This window comes from Rhea pennata, chromosome 1 (genome assembly GCF_028389875.1).
Source record: "Rhea pennata isolate bPtePen1 chromosome 1, bPtePen1.pri, whole genome shotgun sequence".
NCBI classification, from domain to species: domain Eukaryota; kingdom Metazoa; phylum Chordata; class Aves; order Rheiformes; family Rheidae; genus Rhea; species Rhea pennata.
Genome location: NC_084663.1, coordinates 213,052,744 through 213,073,805, shown reverse-complemented (window position 1 = coordinate 213,073,805; position 21,062 = coordinate 213,052,744). Strand labels below are relative to the sequence as shown.

Sequence of the window (21,062 nt, the reverse complement as noted above, 5' to 3'; positions counted from 1 at the left end):
GAACTCCTAAACTGTGAGAAAAGGACATTGCAAGATCTACTAGCTGGATGGTGAAATCAGTGAAGTTCAAGCAGGAACTGTAATACAAATATTAACAAAAAGGATACTCAGCTGCTGGACTGGCTACCAAGGGAAGGGCAAAATCTCCATTAGCCTGGCTTTGCTGGGAGAATTCCCCAGATTTGGCTACACGGAGGTCTGCAGGAATCTAAGTGCTCATCACAACACTGCGTTTTAATAGACTAAACTTCTCCGTCGTGCTCAAGGACAGTAATTTGATTTCTCATCCACAAGCCGCTGCTGCCAAAAAAAGCAAGAATAGTTGCTGTAGTTTACCTTCTTGTTTGCAACTGCTGGTCCATTGGTTGCAATGACCCCCATAAATAAAACAGATAATTAACACCCTTTTTCTCACATCAGTGATTGAATATGACCTTGAACGACCTCTCGTTTAACCGTCTCAACCAGCTATTTTTGACAGCGAATAATTTAGCACCCTTATGACCTCGGCCTTGTCTCTCTCCTGCCAACTGGCTCTGCAGTTTAAATGAACAGCAATAAATAAATACATATCTGCAGAGGGACGTATATGACTCCCATTACTGGAGCATCTGAAGGCCTGCTTAAATAAATCAAGTGAGTAGGAGATGATGCTGCAATCATGTGGAGAGGAGAACGGAGAATACATTACTGATATTCCAGAGGCTGCAACTGGGGCAAAGAACATTAAAGATTCAGAAAAACGTCATTTAATTAAAGTGATGATGCGCCACCAGGACAAACAGTCCAAAGGATCTGCAGCAAGTTCAGGTCTCAGTGTCTTCAGAGAGGAGGAGAAGACAGCAACCTGCAAGACTCAAGAGCGTTGGGCTTATCACTGAGATGGGGCAATGGGAAGTTGTTCCCTCTCCACCCACGAGAATGTGGGAAGCAGCCACACGCTTGCAAGCGTTTCCTCTCTTTCCTCCTTGAAATTATGTGGGATAATGAATTCCTTTTTATTTGTTGAAGCACTTCCTGGGTGCAATTTGCCTCTTCCATCTTGACCGTTACCTTCCCTTATTTCTACTTCATTTCTGAGGTATGGTTTTAAAGCATCCGTATTTTCTCCTTCCCCTTTGCACAGCCTTGCTCACAGTTCCCCTCGCTGCAGCCTCGTTTGCATGTGACTGAGGAACATCGAAACATCGTTATAAATCCTATTTGCAGAATTCTTCCCTTGCTGAGGCTGAAATCGAAAACGGGATGCCATTAATCACTGATATTTGGGCCGGCAACAAGAGTGGGGGCTTGGGCTCCACGTTGCCGCAGGGGGGAAGGGACATGCCACATCAGGCAGGGACCCGCTGGCTGCATTAATTCAACAGAGGAGCTTCTCCCTAAAGCTTTCTAGACCGTTAACAACATAAAAGCAGGGCTCCTGCTGCTGACTCGTCTCTGGGGAGAGCTCCTTTTTTCTTCTTTTCCCCCCTCTACCTCCTTGTCTGTTGCTGCTTCTTCATTCCTGTCTTTCACCAGCCTTGTAGCTTGAATTCTTGCAGGGTCCATGGGTGCCCGGGGGAAGAAGATGCAGAGAGGAAGAGCCTCCAGGATGAGGCCAACCACATGCCAAAAATGCCTGTTGCCAATGGAGGAAGCCCTCAGTGGCTAATGCACAGGAGGGGTCTGCACAGTGGGGAGGAAGGATTGATGATGATACTAATTAATATCGATGGAGTTACTCCTAATTTAAGCACATTGCAAACCAGAATGGGCCAGTGGCTCTCCCTGCCCTCTTAGGGAGAAACAGCAGCATCCTGCCCTGCCTGGTAGCTGTTTTTAGGTCCATTACAAGATTTGAGACTTGGGGTTGGAGCCCCATCCTGCAAGCAGGGGTCCTCCTCTGCCTTACAAACCCTCTAGAGACAGAGATAACGTCTTTTCTACTGGTGGAGTTTTCCCTGCCAGTGGGTATGATGGTTCAGTGGACACATGGCCAGAGTCTGGACCCAGATGAGAAATCATCATGGATTTTAGGATTTTTTCTTTTTTCCCTGAGAGATTTTTGTTGTGGCATTTGGTGAAGAGAAGAAGTGGAGGGAAAAGAGGTGCATAAAATTGGATCGTGTCACTGACCCAATTTTGAGCCCAGTCAGATCCCTGCAGCCCAGAGGCCTGCAGGGCAGAGGCAAAAGCAATGAAGAGGAGGGAAATACTTGAAAATGGCTTTTTTCTGCCAGAGAAAATGTTTGTGGAGCTGCAGACTTGGGTAGTCGTAAAGGAACGGATGAGCTGGAGGGGGCAAGGAAAGGGACAGGCAGAAATACTAACCCCAGACATGAGCTGGAGCTCAAAGAACTAGTCCTGGAAAAAGAAAATGCTCCAAGGACCCAACTCCAGGAGCTTTCCTATGCTTTGAGCCAATACATCAACTAAAATAATCACAATACAAACATTGCATGAATCAAATGAGTAATAAAATTATCATAAGCTGAAATCTAATACGGAAAGTCCAGGAGGGTTTAGATGGTAAGAAACATAAGGAAGTGGCTGCAGACGAACTGCACAAGCCTGTGTGCAGCAGCAGGTGGAAACCTCGGTGGGAACAAGAGCTTGTGCCAGGCCTCAGCTGCTCCAGGCACAGCCCTCCTTTCTTATCACCAAAATTTTGTTGCAAATGCAGGAATAAATGTCCATTCCCGTCTCCTCAAGCACTCTATTTCCTAGTTGGGTTTTATTTTTAGAGCAGGCTCTTTTGTACAGCACCTAGCCTAATAAGGGTATGGTGGAGCTGCTGCTAACCCGTAAGTGTTGAGTTTGGTTGGGCTAGACTGAGGTAGTATCTGCCAAAAAGCTGGTCCTCTCCCCTTGGCACTGGTCTGAGCCTGCAGGGAGCTGCTTCAGATCACTACACCAGGAGAAAATTGCTCACTTTTCCCTTTTTTAGGCTACTTTTCTGCTGTTTTAACTCTGCAGTATGGCTCACAGGAGGGACAAATGACTGCTGACACCAACCGATAGAGCAGCAGCAGATTGGAGCCACCTGTGACAGCAGGTTTATAAAACTGCTCCAGCCCCTTCCCATGGTGGGGGATATACTTTAGGATGGGTCATGTCCCCATTTGGGTTGGCTTTGCCCCTCTTGGGGGTATGTTTACGAGCTGAGAGTGCATGCTTTGCTGTGAGGCACAGCCAGTCTGGCCACCTGCGCCTTGTCGCCAGCTCCGTGATGCCTGTTGCATGTCCACTCCCAGAAACATGAAGGAGAGACAAGTACTCGCCTGGCCTTGAACCTCTTCCCCAGTGCCTCAGTTTCCCTCTTGCAAAACAGAGCAGGGGAACCACCTTTGTCCGTTGGGCTGGAAAATGCAGCTCCTCTATCCACGCCGGTCCTGCCTCACATCACCCCTGATGGAGGGATGAACCCTTTGCACCCAAACCCTGCATCCCTCCCACCCCCCTTCTACTGTCCCCTGCTCCCTCTGTGCATGATGCCCTAGTGTGCCCAGGTGCAGTGCAGGAGCCTGAGTGGCCCTGGTGTGGAGCTCCCAGCTGGTGCCCATGCACAGTGTCACAGTTGGCTCAGTCCCAGTGCTGATCCTGGTGCCAGTTTCCAGGTAGAGCAGATCCCAGTTCCCAGCTGGTCCTAGTCCCAGTTCCTGGTGCCAGAGTGCTGCCAGTCTCAGTGATGGTCTAAGTGCTGGTCCTAGCTCCTGGTGCGCAGGTGCTGGTGCTGGTACCAGTGCCTGGGCAGTCCCAGTTCATAGTTCCACTGGTGTCGGTCCCATGTCCTATGCAGTCCTAGATCCTGATACCTGGGTGGCATTGGTCCCAGTTCCCTGTCCCAGGGCCAGCTCCTGCTCCCAGACCAGTGACAGGTGATGCTGGTCCCCATGTCTGGTCCCAGATCAGTAATAGGCAGTGCCAGTCCCAGTGCTGGTGCCAGTTCCTGGTGCTGGACCAGTGCCAGGTGGTGCCGGACCAGTGCCAGTTCCTGGTGCAGAACCAGTGCCAGGCGGTGCCGGTTCTGGTGCCGGGCGCCGGCGCTGGCTGTTGGTGCCGACCCCGGTCGGTGGTGGCGGTGTTGGTCCCGGTCCCGGTCCCGGTCCCGGCGCCGGAGCCGCGGCCCCAGCGCAGGCGCGGCGGCGGCCGCTGCCCGCCCCGTCGGGGCGGCGCTTGGGGAGGCGAAGCGCTGCGGGCAGCGGCGCGCCCGGAGCGGCGGCACCGGCACCAGCACCGGCACCGGCTCCGGCTCCGGCGGGCAGGTAAGACGAGCCCGGCCCGGCTGCGCCCCCCGCCGGGGCCGGGGCACCGCGGGCAGCTCCGCGCCCGGCCCGGGGCAGAGCCTCCCCCGCGGGGGCGGCTCGGGGCACCTGTGGCTCTGGGGCAGCGGCGCTACAGGATGCGCTTGGGGCTGGGAGGGATTTTTTTTTTTTTTTTTTAGTTAATAAAAGAAAAGAAAAAAGCCAAATGCAGGCACCTGCCTCCTCCTCCTGCGCCGCTTTGCCGTGGAGCGTGTCGCTGCCCTTGGCTGCTTAACTAGCGCTAGCCTGAGGTCTAGTTTTTGGAGATGCTGCAACTCCCGGGGTGATTGGCGACACATGCCGATGCTCTGGGCATCCTGAAGTTAGGCCCCGACCGGTTAAGCGATTGCTTTGAGTCCAGGCTGTTACCGCTTGTGGAGCCAAGCTAGACAGAAACTTTGAGCAGCGAGGCCTCATGAGACTGGTGTTGGCTGGAGCGCAAGATTTCTGCATCAGGAAAAATTCTGAGGTTTTGGTATTGTTCTTTGTTCCATGTTTCTGAGACAAACCCAAGATCTTTCAGAGAGTCCTATGGAAAGTCAAAGAGAGGGAGATCCTGCCACCCAGATAGTCCAGGCAGTTGCTGGGACGCAATAAAACCCCACCAATGTCTCTTTGGGTTTCCAAAAAGCAATATAAATCTGGATTTCCCGTACCGCAGCAGAGGGAGGCACCATCTCTTTTTCCCTTTTTTTCCTGCCCTGAGCCAGGCTTGCAAGCTGGCGTTTCCTCCTGGAGAGCATCCCATCAGAGGTGCCCAGGGAGCTCTGGCTAAAGGATTCCTCTTCTCTCACCTCCCCTGGCTCCGGCAGCTGTTAGGTGAGCTCAGGCTGCTCGCTGGCTCCTGCAGATCCACCCGAATGCAGTGCTTGGATTTATTACCTGTAACATCACCGCCCGGATACCGGGGTAGCTCAGAGCTTGGCAGGGGGAAGCAAGCATACATGGCAAATGGAGATAAAAGCAGGGCAGCGAGGGAGGCAGGAGGGTGGAGGGGGATCCGGTTAAATTCGCCAGCTGCTTTTCTTGCTGCATCTGTGTGACTGCGATGCACGGTGCTGCAGCCTTTCCCACGCCTGCCTTTCCTCCCTGGCTTAGGGGCTCGACTCCAGCAGGGCCGGGGGACGGTTTTCCCCACTTGGGCTCAGCCTGGTGCACCGGAGCGCTGAGCTGGCGTTATATGGGAACGTGGGCAGGGCAGAGTCGCCGCAGCTCCCCTCTCCCACCCTGCGCTCTTTACGCTGGTGCGCGTGGCCTAGGGCTGATGTGGGGAGCGGGCACCCCACGGGCACCATCCATGCATTGGCAGGAGCACTCTGGGGAGGGAAAAGCTCACAGATGCTGGTGGAGAGCAGGTGTCACCTGTTGGGAACTGCCCCAGGGCCAGCGAGAAACAGGGAGGGTGAAAAGCAGCAGAGCTGGGCACAGTTGGAGAAGCCTGATCCCAGGAGCTGCAATGCACTCTCCTATTTCCCCCCTCCCCAGGGACTTCCTACTACTCATTAAATGTAATTCCTGTACTCAGAGGGCCTGAAGCTCCAGCAACCAGGCCGTAATGCCCAAGAAGGACTCTTGGATGCTCTTAGTAGGAGCGACCCTCCACCACCTGCAAGCAGGACATGAGCTCTAAATTCATCCTGCAGCACATGTGTACAAATAATACGTGCTGGTGGCTCTGCACAGATAGGAGCTGGCTTGCTTAGCATGGTCATTAACCGAGGCTCACATTTGTCAGAATTGACAGTTTGCCAGAATTGTTTGGGAAAAACTTTCCCGTTGGCAGCAGAATGGAGGAACAAAGTATGAGTGAAAGGAAAATCAGTTCTTCAGGAAGGCAGCAGCAGGGCTTGCTGGAGCAAGCCCTTCTCAGCTGCGTGGTGTGGCAGGCGCCAGTGGTAAGTTATTTGAGAAAGAGGAAGTTAAGCAGCAGCTCTGCAGCTCGGTGGCTGCCGGAGAGCGTGCTGCAGCCTTCTGACCCCCTCTGGGCTCACCTGTGTTCCCAGCTGGTGGTTTCTCTTCGCGAACATCTGCTCTACTGACTGCAGAGCACTTTTCATGGCAGCCCAGTCCTCACAGTAGTGAGCTCCGAGTCCAACCCTTCCCATGCCACGTTACCCCTTGAGGGCTGCGGCTTTCCTGTATGTCTTTGTAGCGCTTATGTGGACCCGTTAGAATAGAAATCAAGCTGCTTGGTCATGTGTGTGTCCTAAGGACACTCCGGACACTCAGAAATAATAATCTTGGTTGTAAAAGTAGGGACACACAAAAAGGCAAAGTGGCACAACCAAGGTGATCAGAAAGTTTATGGCAGAGCTGAGACTTGAACCCTGCTCTGTGCTGGCAGACCCGTGTCCTTGCTCATTCTTGCAAGAAATGGTTCTGATGGGGGCCTCATTATGGCCAGCAAAATCCATGCTCAGTGCCTTGAAGGCTCTGCTGGCCTCTTCCCACCTTTCTGCAAACCCCTGGCTCTACCAGGCAGCTTGTTCCTGAGACAGCTCCTTCCCACCTCAAAATGAAACCAAAAATGGAGCTCTTCTGTGTCTGATAAGGCAGGCTGCTGTCTCACCCAAGGGAGCTCTTTCAGCCAGCAATGAATATTGCTGATCTTTCCCAGCTGGGTCTCCAAAAAGGTAGAAATATGTGGGCAGCAGCTGAAGGGAGGCTACAGCTTAAAGTCTCTAAGGGAGAATCTGAGCTTGTTCTTGTTTTTCATGCCAAGAATCTCCTATGAGACCAAGCTGAGAGGGAAAAATGTCCAGGTAGAGGGAACCAGAAGATGAGAGGTACAAGGTGGTGTCCCCCAGTAGAAATGTCAGGTCATATGGGGGAGCAGCAGAGCTAGACTTTACACTCTGTTTTGCGAGCAAATCCCTTTGAGTTGGCAGAGGTTGGGGTTCGGGGCTGGCTTGGTTTCAAGGACACCTCCGGGGGAACTGCAGAAAGGCAAGGGGAAAGGAGGCTAAGGGAGTGAAACACTGTGGGATGAGGCTACGGAAGAGTTAACACAGCTGTATGGGGGCCCCGGCACATGCTGCTTGGATCTCATCGCTGGTGCTCAAGATGGATTAACTCAATCTGAAACAGGTGCGGAGAAAAAGGGCTCGGAGGAGGTTCGGAGGGATGGAGAGCCTATTATACAGGAGGCTATAAAAGCCCAGCGAAACAAAGGCAGAGAGGGGATATGATTGCTGCCTATAAATACATCGGAGGGGTGAAGAGCAGGGAGACAGAAGAGCTCTTTAAACTGGAGGACAGCGTTGGCGCAGGGACAAAGGGGTGTGAATGAATCCTGGGCCAGTTTAGCCTGGAAGACTTATCTAGAGGCTCTGTAACTGCATCCCGCAGGAGAAGGGTAGGAGAGCGTGAATTTGGGGCCATCACCTCGCTTCTAAGGGGAAGCTTGATTGTAATAGGAAGGAGGATGTGGGACTTGTTGAGGCAGGAGGCTGCGACACTCTGGTCCAGATACCCTGTCCTGGTATCCCCTTTGGGAAGGGCTCTGTGAGCAGGGCTGGTGTCTCATCTGCCTGATGCAGCACTCGACTCAGCATGAAGCGGATGAAATCCAGCTATCTCACCTAGATAAATGCTGCTGTCGATTATGCCTCAAAAAAAAAAAAAAAAAAAATCCAACCCTCCCTTCCCTGCTTGCTGCATAGATTAATTATAAAGCATCAATGCTTTAAGAAGGCTTTGGATCTGATCCGAAAAGCAGATTTAGATTGCATTTGTACGTGGGTATGGTGATGATAAGAATGGGTGCATGCTCTTAATCCACACTTATGTATTCGTTTACCAGACACCTTTGGCCAGCCCAGAGCTGCCAAGACCTTCTTTTTACACTTAGTCCAAGCGGAACAGCAGCAGTAGGTTGATATGAGGGGAATATGAAGGAAGCGACTGTGTCTTGGAGGCTGGGATCAGGCACATCTCCTTCCTCCTCCTTACTAGTCTTTAGGGACGTCAACTCCTTTCTCTCCAAATGTCTGGCAATGAAACCTACCTGCAGGAGGATTTTGTCCCATAGGAAGGTGTCTGGTCATCCTTTGCTCATGCTGAGATCTCATGGGACATGCTTAGATACTATTTGTTCACTGAGATCATAGAATCATAGAACCGGTAAGGTTGGAAGGGACCTCTGGAGATCATCTTGTCCAACCTCCCTGTTCAAGCAGGGTCAACTAGAGCATGTTAGACAGGGTTACATCCAGGCAGGCTTTGAATATCTCCAGAGAAGGAGACTCTGAGATCTTATTGCCCGAGCCTTCACCTACTCTTACAAGCTGCTCGTGGCACACACAGGCTCAGCGAAGGGCTTGTGTGGCCCTGGTTTGTGCTGCAGCTTTGATGGTGCTCCATACAGCTCCTTTCCCAGCCTATGTCCCCGTAAACTGTCATGCATGAGGAGTGAACTGCTGTGATTACTCCGTCTCTATTCACTTCCAGCTGATTAGCTAGGGATAAAGAGCCAGGCTTGCTCTTAGGCACCACAGAGAACAGACACAGACCCGCTGGCTTCATTGGGGCAGCTTTGATTTGCACTGGTTGAGTGTCTGGACGTGTGTTCAGCCACAGTGTTAACTCTTTCCCTGCTCAGTTTGCACCACAGAGCTGTACCTGCATGGAGCCTTTTTGGTGCTGGCATGCTTGTACTAAACTGACTTGTTGTATAGGGAAGACACCAGTTGTGCCTCAGGGTAGGGATAACTCCTTGAGGTCACGGCAGAAATAGGAATGGTTGCCATTGAGTATCTCACCCTCTCAAGGATGAAATCCTTTCTCCTCCACACTCTCGGTCAGGGAGAGCTTTGGTAGCTTTTTCCTTTCTGTAGGATAAATTATTTTCAGCCGCTATTGCGGATCGTTGTGCTCTGAGGCTGTGCTGAGGATCCTACTACCTGGTGCTGGAGATGTGACAGATGATCCCCCTGCAGTGCCGTGTGGTGTGCTCTCAGGATATGCAACATGTAGGTCAGAGAACCGACTCTTCTGGGTCTGCTCTAGTGCTTCAAAGGGGGCTGGACCAGGCTTTTTACCTCCAGCCTATTCAAACATCCCATGGGCAGCTTTCAAGCACTCTAGGGAGCATGTCCCAATTCAGTAATGCTTTGACTTGTTTTACCTTAAAGTATTCTCCAAAACTAGGATGCGTTCCCTGTCCTTGTGCGGAGATGGCCAGCTCTTGTCCGTCTCCATCTCCAGCAGCATTTTTGCTCTGTTGTAACCTGTGATTTCAGCCCATTGTGAACCTTTCACACTGTTTCTTCACTGTGTCTGGCAGCATACTGATACTGTCCAGCATATGGCCCTGGGGAAACCTTCCCTTTGAGTTGGCAGTGTCCCTGCGCACTTGTGACAACCCATTAAGCAGAGAAGCCAGGAGTGCACAGTTAAGGCTCTCAGTTTGCATCGATACTGCGGGGGTTGGTGAACACTACAGGGTTTTTCCTTGTGTGAGTCTTAACTTTTTATAAGCCCAGGAAATGTAAAGATCACCTGTGAGGCAATACAAGTAGATTAAGAGAGATAAGGGACTGTAAAGCATCCCAGCAAACTCAACTCTGCTCTGAACTGGGAGGCTGTGAAGTCTCCTGAGTGGCTCTGAAATGACGCTTGGGAGATGCCTCCTGGCCGCTGCTGTGTAGGGCCTTCCTCATATTATTGCGCACATCATCTCCCTTGTTGGAGCTCAACTTTATATGAGGGAGGTTGCAGCTGTGTTTTATTGCTCTGAGGTTTATCCTGAGGGCTGGCAATAATTAATCAAATATGACTGTGGCAGCCTAGTGTAAGGCTTCCTTTTTACCATCCAGAAAAGGGACATATGCCATCACGTTGCACAGAATTAAGATACAATGGAAGGCACCTTTCTCTAACCATAGGATGAAAAGGGCAAGCACATAGCTTTCCTCCACTGTGTTTTTGTTGTTGTTACTGCCTTTTTATTTTTTACCTCCAGAGAATTCACATGGCAAATCCTCCAGATGAGAAAACATATCTGCTCTGTCAGTGAATACAAGGCCTTTGTCCTGGCTTACCTTACGTTTCCATTTGTTTGAGGTTCTCCAGCTTGTTGATGTGGGATGCAGATGGCTCTGATCAGCCTGGGTGACTCCAACCTTTCCCAGGCCAATTTTTGAGCTGTTCTGCCATTTCCCCCAGCCCTTTCACAGAGAAGAAGGAAGCATGCTTGTTTGTTGCTGAGGGTTTTTTCCTTTTTATTTTTTTCTGGCAAGCCACACCCTAGTAAGCGAGAGCTTCCTATAAAACACTTACATGCCTGCTGCTCCAAGAGCAGGGTTGCCTTGCAGAGCTGGTCCTACCAGTTATCCGAGGATATATAAGTATTAAGCATTGCTTCGGGGTAGCGACAGAGCAGCTTGGGAATGATTAAAGGAGGCAATTTCTCTGCCAAGTGAAGGGAAGTCTTGCATGGAGAAAAGATGCAGCAGCAAACTCTCATTTTGCAGGAAGCCGGGTGACCTGCCGTTGCGTGGGTCTTGGATTAGCGCTGTGTTTGTCGGCTGCTCGCACGACCTTTGGCAGCACGGCAGGTCTTTGCACAGAAGTGAGGAGGGCAATGTTTTATTGCGAGTGCCTAAGATGTGGCTGTCAGCAGGACCAGTGCCTGTGGCAGAGGCTGCGACAGCAGACAGCAGACTCCTGTCTCGTGCGGGGAAGTGGAACTCTTCCCTGTGTCACAGGGTATGTCTCGAGGGATCCTTGTGACTCGCTGCTGTAAGGGCTGCTGCAAGCTTGGAGGTTATCTAAAGAGATATAAAGCAAGGACTTCCAACAGAATAAAGAGTCTTATAGTACCTTTTAGAGGGAGCTGGGGGAGGTTTGTTCATTGAGAAGTTCTTGGTTTTGTGCTGCCCAGAGTGAATACCAGCCCGTTTTCAGTGGTGGACATTCAGGGTAGCCAAGCACAGAGGCACTTTTCCCCCAGACCCTCCTTTTATGGCCCTGTCCGTGTCTGTGTTATCCCTGAGTTTTCAGTGTTGGAGGGAATGTGATTTTCCTGAAGCGCCTCAGAGAAGTCCTGGAAGACTGTCCAGCAGCATGTGCAAGGCTTTTACCTACTGGCTCTTTGAAGAGAAGGCAGAGACTTATTCCCATCATGGAGCTGCTATGCTCCAGTTCTGCCCTACACGTAGCCCATGCTCTCCCTGGTTGCAGTTAACCACATGAGAGGAACATGCCCTGAGCCATCTCCTGCAGGTGGGCTGGTGCCCCACAGTACCTGTCACACATGCTCAAGCCTACTCAGGCTTTGAGCAGAGTTTTCAGACACACAGTGACATAATTATTCACTGCAGTGAAAGCAGAGGTGGCAGATCCTGTTGCCCGACACAGTGGCAAGAGCAAGTGCTGGCTGTGCTGGGCTGCTGTGGAGCAGCAGAGGTCTTCAAAATAAGAGAAACTCTTCTTTGGAAGAAGTCCTTTGACCTGGGCAGATGGCTGCTTCTTTTATCCTGTCTGTGTAGGGTTTCTCCTAATGATGCTTCTATAATCCCCACTTCTGAAGGATGCTCGTTAGAGACAGCCCCAGGGGGATAAGTGGCAGAGGATGGTGAATACCTTCAGAGGAGAAGGGATTTTAGAGGGGTTTCATCTCCAAATGTCAGTTTGGAGATGCAACACAAGGAGCAGGGCTCCTTGGGAACAGGTCTCTTTAAAATAACTTTTTGCTTCTTAGTTTCTTGATCTGCCAGCAAGAGGGAAAGAGTTGTCTGTCAAGAGTGCAGAGCTCTGGAGCAGCAAGGAGAGGTTAGCAAAGAGCAAAGTCTTCCTGTGGGTCAGCACCAAGGTGCCAGGAAGAAGTGTCTTTCAGCCAGGCACGTCACCAGATCTGTCACAAATGTGTTTTCCCTTCCTCAGGCAGCACAGGAGCTTTCTCGGAGCTTAGATGTGCATTTGAAACTACTAGCTCAGTAGGCTGAGCTCTGCTCTGATTTCTTATAAATCTCACAAATTTTGAGTGGTCCAGTCTACCTGAAAGAGGCTCCTCTTTCAGGTCTAAGCAAAGGTCTGAGTGGAGCAAAATCTGGGGTCCAGAGCACAAAATCAGAGGCAGTGTAGTGACCTCTTCATCTGAAATTGTGGTGCTGTTCTGAGCCTCTGCTTAATTTGAACTGAAGCATGTAAAAGGCCACAGTACTGGCATGACCAGGAGACGTTAGCTGGTCTTTCAAGAAGGCACCAGAAGGACTTGGTTGTGTCTCCTTGCCTTCAAGAGGACACAGTTGCTGGCTCTGCCTACATCAAGGTTAAAGATGAGGGAGAGAGAAAAGTCTTATGGGCCAGGGATGATGCTGGTGTTGTAAGAGACCTTGATTTAGGCTAAAGCTTGACAGAGGGATGTTTTGGATCAGCCCTTCCAAAGGGAGGTGGAAGGGACCAACAGCAGAGCTAATTAAGAGGTATAATTTTGTAGGAGCCAATCGCCTTGATTCAGTCTCCTACAGACTAACCCGCAGCCCCATTATCTTTTCCACTTCTCAGATGTGTGACTCTGCATCTCTTGATGTTCAATTACTTTAATTATCCCAGAGGCTGCAGAAGCAAATGAAGGCGTAACATTTGCATGGGGATGTGCAGCATTTTATCTGTGCTAATGATGAATTTTCTGAATGAATTATCCAGTTACCCAAACCTCTTAACTAAGCACCTCTGTGATCCGTAATGCTCAGGCAAAATGCCGTCTAGGATAACTGAGGCAATGCTATGTTACCCTTCTGTCCTTCCCTTTATCAACATAACAGAGGCACAGGTCTGTGTTTAGACCACAGTGTTTTTGCCCGGCTGGCAAGAAAACAATGTGAGTGCCTATTGTTTTTGTGTAAGGCTTCCACTGGAGTCAACGTGACTGGATTTAAAAGAAGTTGGTCCAGACATTCAATTAGAAGTCCTGAATAAATAATAGAAATAGGCGTTCAGTCCACTCCTGCAAAGATAACATCCTTTTGTTACCAGAGGTGAGCAAAATAGATGCTGAAACAGGTGTCGAAGCCCTGGGTGTTACGTGTAAGCTCAAGGTGTGGCAAGCCTGTGCTCAAAGCGATGCCTGTGTCAGGGTGACCTCTGTTTGCACTCTCTCAAAACAAGGCTGACTAAGTGACTTTAGATGGAGATGGCTTAATTCTGCGTGTTCGATAGTCTCTGCTCTTCCTAGGCTGTATTTCTCTGATGCCTGAAAACTTGCTGTTTGAGCAGTGTCATGTTTTAACATAAGCCTTCATAAGCAAGACCTGGTCCATGTCCCTGTACTATTCCATCGCATGACAGAGCGGTACCCTAGGTTCAGGCCACAGTATATAAACCTGGGAGCCCCAAAGAGCTTCCTGCCATGAGCAGGGCTTTATTAGGAAGCCACAGAACTCATAAGCTAACTCAGATGTGACCTTTTACTGCCTTGCTATCCGTGGCACTCTGTGCTGCTCCTTGTAATGATTAACCGGTTAGGCATGAGTCACAGTGAGGGTGCTGGGGCATGGAAGGCTAGAAAAGCCATGGATATATCAAAGGGCTGGGAGGGGGCTGGGCATTGGCAAAGTTCACATATCAGTGCTTGTCTGGCAACCTCCTCTGATCTCCAGGCATGTTTAACCTTGCCCTGGCCTGGATGCAACCCTAATGTAATGAGTGTCTGCCATGATAAGGCTGGCTCTATGTTTGAGAGTGTGCGTGTGTGTGTGTGTATAGACTAAGGGGTACCCTACACTGAGCTTCTCTGTTCTCCCTGAACTGTGGGTGGGATGGGCTGAGCTAGACCCACAGTGGTGAATACCTTCTGCTCCTCCATGCTTCCCTTGGCCGAGGCTGGCAGCCTCGAGTCACATTAGCCTCCCCCTTCCTGCAGCTTCTGGGCAGGGTCTGTCCTCCTGCCATCTCCATTACCTTTTCTTTCACCTCTGCTCCTGCTAGTCTTGCACGTCTCCAGCCTCTTGCATTTGCCAGCCTGGTGGAGGAATGCTGCTGATTCTGCTTGGAGCTGTAACTCCTGCCTGTGGATGTCCTCAGACAGGTGTAATTTCTCCTCTCTGACTTTCATGTCTGTGATGAGCAAAAGGGTTGGTTTGGATGGCATTGCAAGCATGGCACAAATACATTTTGTGTGCAACTACTCATGCTAGGCAGAGCTTGCCTGCATGGTATTGACAGTAGCTCCCCGGGAACCCAAGTAGCTTCTGTGATATGCATGCTGTAAAGGACTAAGGCCTCACATTAGCCAGAGTGAAGGGGATGGGCATGGGTGGATGGAGTCCTGCTTCTCCAAGGGAAGACCTGGCTGGAGGGTGAAATGTGAGCCCCATGGCACACTCAAGCACAGGCTGTGAGAGCTGGCTCTGCTGCCAAGCAACGTGTGTGTCTATAACTTACCGCAAACTGCACTGCTGCCAACATGGGATTATTTGGGTGTTGACCGCAATAGGGCTGCCCTCTGGTCCTGCAGCTCCAAAATTAATTATTTGCAAACAGTGAGTCATCCTTGAAAGGAATGAGGAAGTCCCGAGGCCAAAGGCAGTCCTAGGAGTGGGTTATCCAAGTGAAAGGGAGCTCCTGGCATTCACACCCTGCCTAGATCCTTCAGGAAATGAGCATGCAGGCACTGGGAAAGACTCTCCCTTTAACCCCAGCATTCTCAGTCAAAACCCATTCTAGCTGGAAATTTAAAGCAGATCTAAGTGCAGCATCTCCATGCAAGCTAGTAGATCTTTTCTTAAGGAGAGGCTTTTGGGGGTCAGTTAGTGAGTAAAAGGTGCTAGTTAACATGGTGGTGGTGGAGGCATCAAGCTGCCAGCTCCTTGCTGGCTCCAGCCTGTATCCTCCTTCTAGTGCCTGGCACTGCCTTGTTTTCTGTTCCTTCTTGGCCAGGCGGGAATTGCTTTTCCACCTGCCCAGCCTCATCTCATGATGCCTGAAAGGTCATTTCCTGCTTTGGGAATACACAACCCCTCTGTGTTTGCCCTTTTGCCAGGCTGGACTCTGTGAGACCCAGTTTTCCCCTGTTGGTGGGCAATGATTTTATTTTGCTGAACGTTTTTTCCATGTGCTAGGTCTCACCGTAGAGTTGACCTTTTAACTCATCCCCACTTTCGAGAGAAAGGGAGGCCTGCGTAATAGGACAAAGCAATGGGATTGCAAACTAATGAGCATTGTACCCCCAAAAGCATAGTTGGGAGGAGGGTGTATAGCGTGCAATCCGAGCATGCCCAAACCATTCCCCTTAGGGCTGGCACAGTTGCCTTTTTGCATTTGGCTACAAAGGTCCTTCTCCCATCTGCAGGATAAAAATAATCCTTAAAGAGTTTCTCAGTGAAATTAAGTGCTGAGTTGTTGGCACACAGACAACCTTGCATTAGTGCACGCTGTGGAAGGGGAGAGGTCGTGAGTGGAGGGACTAATTTATTACAGGGCAATGGGAGTGTGCATCTTCCCTTCAGGATTTTTGGGAGTGGGGTTGCAAGAGTGTTTGGGTCGTCTCCAAGCCCATCCCCATAATGATCCTCTTCCTCCCCACTGACATGATTTGGGGCAAAGGGAGAATTTAGTCTGTTTTCTTTCTCCTGGTGTCTGCCGAGTTCTATCCTGACAGTACGTCGGACACTCATGTCCCTTGACTTTGGAGCGTATCGCACACCATGGAGCAAGTTATTCCAACCACTCCCATTTCATTGAATGATCTTCTTGGCTCCACTGATCAAGAGCACAAGGGAGGGTAGTGCATGGGATGGTGGTCTTCCTTCCCCGTACAGTAGTACCATCAGGATACACTTTGATCAGTGCAGGTTTTACCTTTTAGGCCCTAAAGGACCAGCTGTGATTGTGCCACAGTGGGTCCCTGGCTTCCAGTCGGAGGGCAAATGACCTTAATTTAGCCCAAGTATTATTTAAGTCTTCCTCTAAATGTGGGAAGTAGAGGTGGAAGAGCAGTGGGTTCCCCTTGGTCGGTTCCAGGTCATTTAAACAAGCTTGAGGGGGTATTAATAAGGCGATCGAAGAGTTGTATTTGTTTTACAGAGTTGTATTTGTTTTAGGATTACATTAGATTCTAATCCCTCATTTTGTGGGAGTGCTCCCATACCATCAGTAACAAATACTAGGGTTATCATTCCTCCTACTATCCTTATCATTTGGAATGAATTCATTTTACATAGGATTCCCTCAGGAAGAATTTGACTTTTTTCAGGGTAGTACTTCCTCAGTTAAGGGTTAGCAATCTGGGAAAATAATAAGAAGTACTACCAGTTTCAGTCCTGCCAGTAGGATTCGTAATTTCAAGCTTTGCTCACTGATCCTGTGAAAATAAAGATAGTGCATCTTGGCAGGGTGCATCCAGTTACCTCTTAATGACTAGGATATATCCATTTTGAGCTGATACAGTGGTTTTCTCCCCCATCATCCAAGGCCTTCCAAGTGAGAGGGCTTTGAGGTTAACTAAACATCATGGGTATAGTGCCTATATGTGGAAGTTTGACCATAGCAGGTTATCTTGGCTGTGGGGTATGCCTTGGGAGGTGATGGTTGTGGGCATGAAGGCTCGTGTTACCAGGCTCCTGTAATGTCCCTGCCTGTTATTCAAATTGTAAACTGTTTCCCATAACCATTTTCCCCAATTTGATTGATGTGCTTCCAATACACATTTGAACAGACCGTTGGACTGTGGGTAATAAGGTGTATGGAGTGTCCTCTGTATCCGTTGATCCTTTGCCAAGTTGTTCACTATTGTGGCAATAAAATGACTATGGTTGTCAGTTTGAATGTTCTCAGGTGCTGATAAGCTTGAGAACCATCCCAAAAGCCCCTTCACTATTTTCTCTATTTGCAGAGGAGCATGAGTTTAGCTTTAGTAAGCCAGAGGTGACTTTTACTCAGGTTAGGATGTGTTTCTACCCCATGGCTGTACAAGGTAAGGACCCCAGGTAATCAATTTGCCAGGTGGACCACAAGGACTTCCCCATTTTTAAGTGAAGCACTGGTTGGAGAGCTGCACTTCCTGCTTTCAAACTTAATCTACATTGTGGACATTTCGTAATTGTTCACAGATTTTTCATGACAGTGGTCAACCTTGACTCTGGGCGGAGAAAAAGACTACTTCCTTGCCGATGTGCCCTAGTCTTCCATGAAGCGCACTACCTTATCCTATAGCATTCCTTTTCTTGCTGCTCCTCAGGCTCCATTAATATAGCACCTATCTGTGTGTGTCTAACTCTCTAATCCATTTGGAGGGGAAGGTCCATTCCCTTTGATGGAATGGTATGAGGTTTGACCACCATGTAAATACAGGTTGGGATTCCGCTGTCCCCTGGACCTGCTGCCAGTCCTGAGTCCTCTTCCCAGCCTATCTGCTGGGGTCTACCAAATGCCCAGGTACTACCATTTGGGAGTAACTATTGTCTGGCATTCAATACATCAAATCCCAAGACATTGTCCCTGCCCTCAGTGACAGTCAGCTGGTACAGAGTTGCTCTCTTCTCGCTACCAGGCACACCTCACTTCCACGCACACCTCACTTTCACCGGTGTGTCTGAATTCTCAGACTCAGTGCCTCCCCAAGGTGACCCCTGCCTTCTTTGCTGCCACCTTTGTGAGGGTGGACATCTGAGCCCCTGTGTCAATAAGGAATTTGGTTGGGATTTGGTAAGTCCTTAACAGAAGGTAGATGTGGGGTCCTTCCACGTGGTACTACTCGAAACCCTCTATTCTCCGGATGGGGATGCCCAATACCTGTCTGGGATCCACTATTTTTTTTGCTTCTACAGTCTTTATCTCCTTCCAGAGATGGGAGAAAGGGTTATTTGTACGTGGAGGTGTTGTGGGAGTAATCTCCTCCTATTCCCTTTCATCTTTATCTGATCTTGTTTCCTGCCCTGCAGGGGACACACGCTGAAAGGCATCTGTTAGGTTAGCAATTGTCCCTGACCTCTGCCCAAGTAGAGCAGCTCTAGCTATACCTAACTGCAGTGCTGTGTGCTATAGCTGATTTCTTCTTTCCCTTTCTGCCTGCAAGGTGGGCTTCCCCCATGACTGCAGTTCTGACCACTTTCCTTGTCTGGCAACCTCCAGCCTCCAGGATTGGAGCTCATTCCATCGCATTTCCTGTCTATGGGTGACCACTTGGTGTAAGAGGTCAGCCCACATGGGTATGTGAGGAGGGGGTTGCTGCTGCTGCTGAGGCTGCTGGAATGCCCTGTTATGTTGTTGGATGTGCTCTATTCCCTCCCACCGTCAAATTAAGTATGCCTTCAAGGTATGTGGTGATCTTCTAATCTTATCAATGGCTTTAGGTACACCAGGTCCACTGGGTACGATACAGGTGAGTGGCCTAGCTGTCCTTGTTCCCCCAATCACTTGTAGACAGGCAGCCTGATTTACTGCTTCAGTCAATCCCATTGATGTGTGGACGGGGATCACTAATGGCTCCCCTAACTCACGAGGATTGATTCCTGCTGATCAAAAGGCAGCTTGGGAAGTCAGAGATGAAGGTGATTCTCCAGCAGAGCAGGGTTATCAGGAGGATCTTCCATGAGGAAAACTCCTAGTCCCCAGAATCCTGCCTCCATCATGTCCAACATCCTATCTCCTCACAATTTCTTTATTCTTTTTGTCCACTTTTCCTACTCTGTCTCCTACTCTGTTCTCCGCAGGGGGAGAGGAGGAGTTGATCATTATCTGGATCAAATGAGATATCCCCATCCCAAGTTTCTGGGTCGGTCAGCACTTGGAGTACTTTGACAGGGTCAAAAGTTTTAGACTGCCTCACCAGCATTGTCTCCAACTTCTCTTCTGCTGTCCTCCTTTTATCTTCTCCGACCTTCGATTGTTCTTTGATGCAATCACTTTCCACCTGCAGTAGCAGACATCACTGTTTGGGGGCCTGCAGATCATTTTGGACCGTCCTTGCTTTTACCCCTAGCTAAGTCTGGCCGCCTTCCCAAATCATATTAATGACTGTGAACCTATTCGGGTGAGAGCTTGGGGGATTCCTCCACTTTGGGCCTCCGTAAGTACATTGCTATGAGGTCATTAGCCATCATCCTGCTGATTACACCAAATTGTCATGTGGGGGGGATATTAACTCTGGGTTTATTACAAACAAAGTTATTGAAAATGGTGATACAGTGTAGTGATAGCAAGTGAATCTTTTTAACATTTGTTATTGCTCAAGTCTTGGTTTCTTACCTCTTCAACGGTTTCTTATCAGAGGTTCTCTTAACTCCCAGAGAGTAGCCTGGAGAGGTGTCCCAACTCAAGGGGAGATTCACCGTCATGCAGCCCATGGGCTCTAGGCTGCAGCACTATTTATGGGCACGGAGTTTGACTCATGGTCATACAATATTTGGTGTGGAGATGTACCTTTTTTCTAAGCTCGCGTCCTATTGGGAAAATATACCTTTTTGCTGATCTTGTACCCGTTTCTGGCCTTACCAGTTGCAACCAGTATCACTTAGTTTCTCCTGTTCAGCACTGGGTGCTGTCAGTTATTTGTAGTTAGCTGGTTAGGGGAGAACAGGGGAATCCAGAAGGAGACTTCCACTGACCTGCCGAGTTTCTCTCATCTCTGCCTTGTCCCTGTTAAGCAACTAAGGAGTGATGCTGTAGAAGAAAAAGCAAGAGAGAATAAAACTAGCACAATGAAATCACTGCACATTGCTGGAAATATCCTCTGAATGTGACATTTGCCCTTCAGCTGATTTTATTGCAAATGGTGACTGCCAGGCTCACTTTGGTGACTGCTGAGTTACCTGAACTAGATTTCTGCCATTGTATGACCATTGCATTTCCCTGGATATGCTGCAGATTTTTTTTTTTTTTTTTTTTTTTGCTACAAAAGATTGCTTTTTTCTTAAGTTGTGCTAATAGCCAGCTGCTATTTTCCTCTGTGGATCTTGGAGTGCTTTGGAGAAGAGATCAGGATCCCTTCAAATGGAGAATGATGCTTTTCCCTACTCTATAGAGGAGGAAGATTAAATGATTTGATTAAGGTCACACAGTGATCAGTGGTAGAGCCTGGAAGGACTTTGCAGCTACCCCAGGTTGCTCTTTACATGTGATGTTGGTTGTCTGATATCACTGGAGGATGCTGTCCGTGGCCTTGCCCCCAGCTCCTTTGCAGCTGTGGTAGCACCCACTTCTATGTGATTTCACTTTTTCCAGTGACTGCTGCTTAAAAACTTTTTTTTTTTTTTTTTTTAAAAATATATTTATTCAGTGCTTGTGCCTAGGTAGAAATCTACGGGAAGAATAATATATTTGTTATACTTTATGTGCTTACAAAAAGCTGTGCATCAGTGCAGTGGATTCATTCACTCACACGAGACAGCATCTACCTCCATCAGGATTTTTTTGAGAGACTAAATTCACTCCATGTACACTGAGTTTTTGAGTGGGGGGAACAATCTCTGGTGTATATTCACACAAGATTAACCCCCTAGCTGAAAGGCACCATGTTCAGGTGTTACTGTTCGGATTCCGATCCCAGTCATGTTGCAGCAAAACAGAGTCAAAATCAGAGCTTTATGTAAGTATAATTAAGAAAAAAACATGGTTGTTCTACATTTAGCCTGATGGAGCTTACAACTGTTAGGTGAAAATAGAGAAACTGTTTGACCATTGGATAAAAGGGAGGGATAAAGACTAGAAAGGAATGTGCAGCCTTCTGTTCTTCAATAATTTTGTTTCAGCCAAACACTGCTGTAAATGCACATTAATTTGTATTTTGGTGAAAGCACCAACTCCAGAAAGATATTCAGCCCTGTCCAGAAACATCTG

At 49.1% G+C, this 21,062-nt stretch overlaps 1 protein-coding gene across 1 annotated transcript in view; it reads left to right on the top strand.

The window, feature by feature from the left end:
• Nucleotides 1-4,169: 4,169 nt before the first annotated feature.
• Nucleotides 4,170-21,062, top strand: part of CAPN5 (calpain 5) — a 69,079-nt gene continuing 52,186 nt past the window's right edge. The window contains exon 1 of the mRNA XM_062567415.1: nt 4,170-4,244. The gene's annotated coding sequence lies outside the window, so the exon portion shown is untranslated. The remainder of the gene's footprint in view (nt 4,245-21,062) is intronic.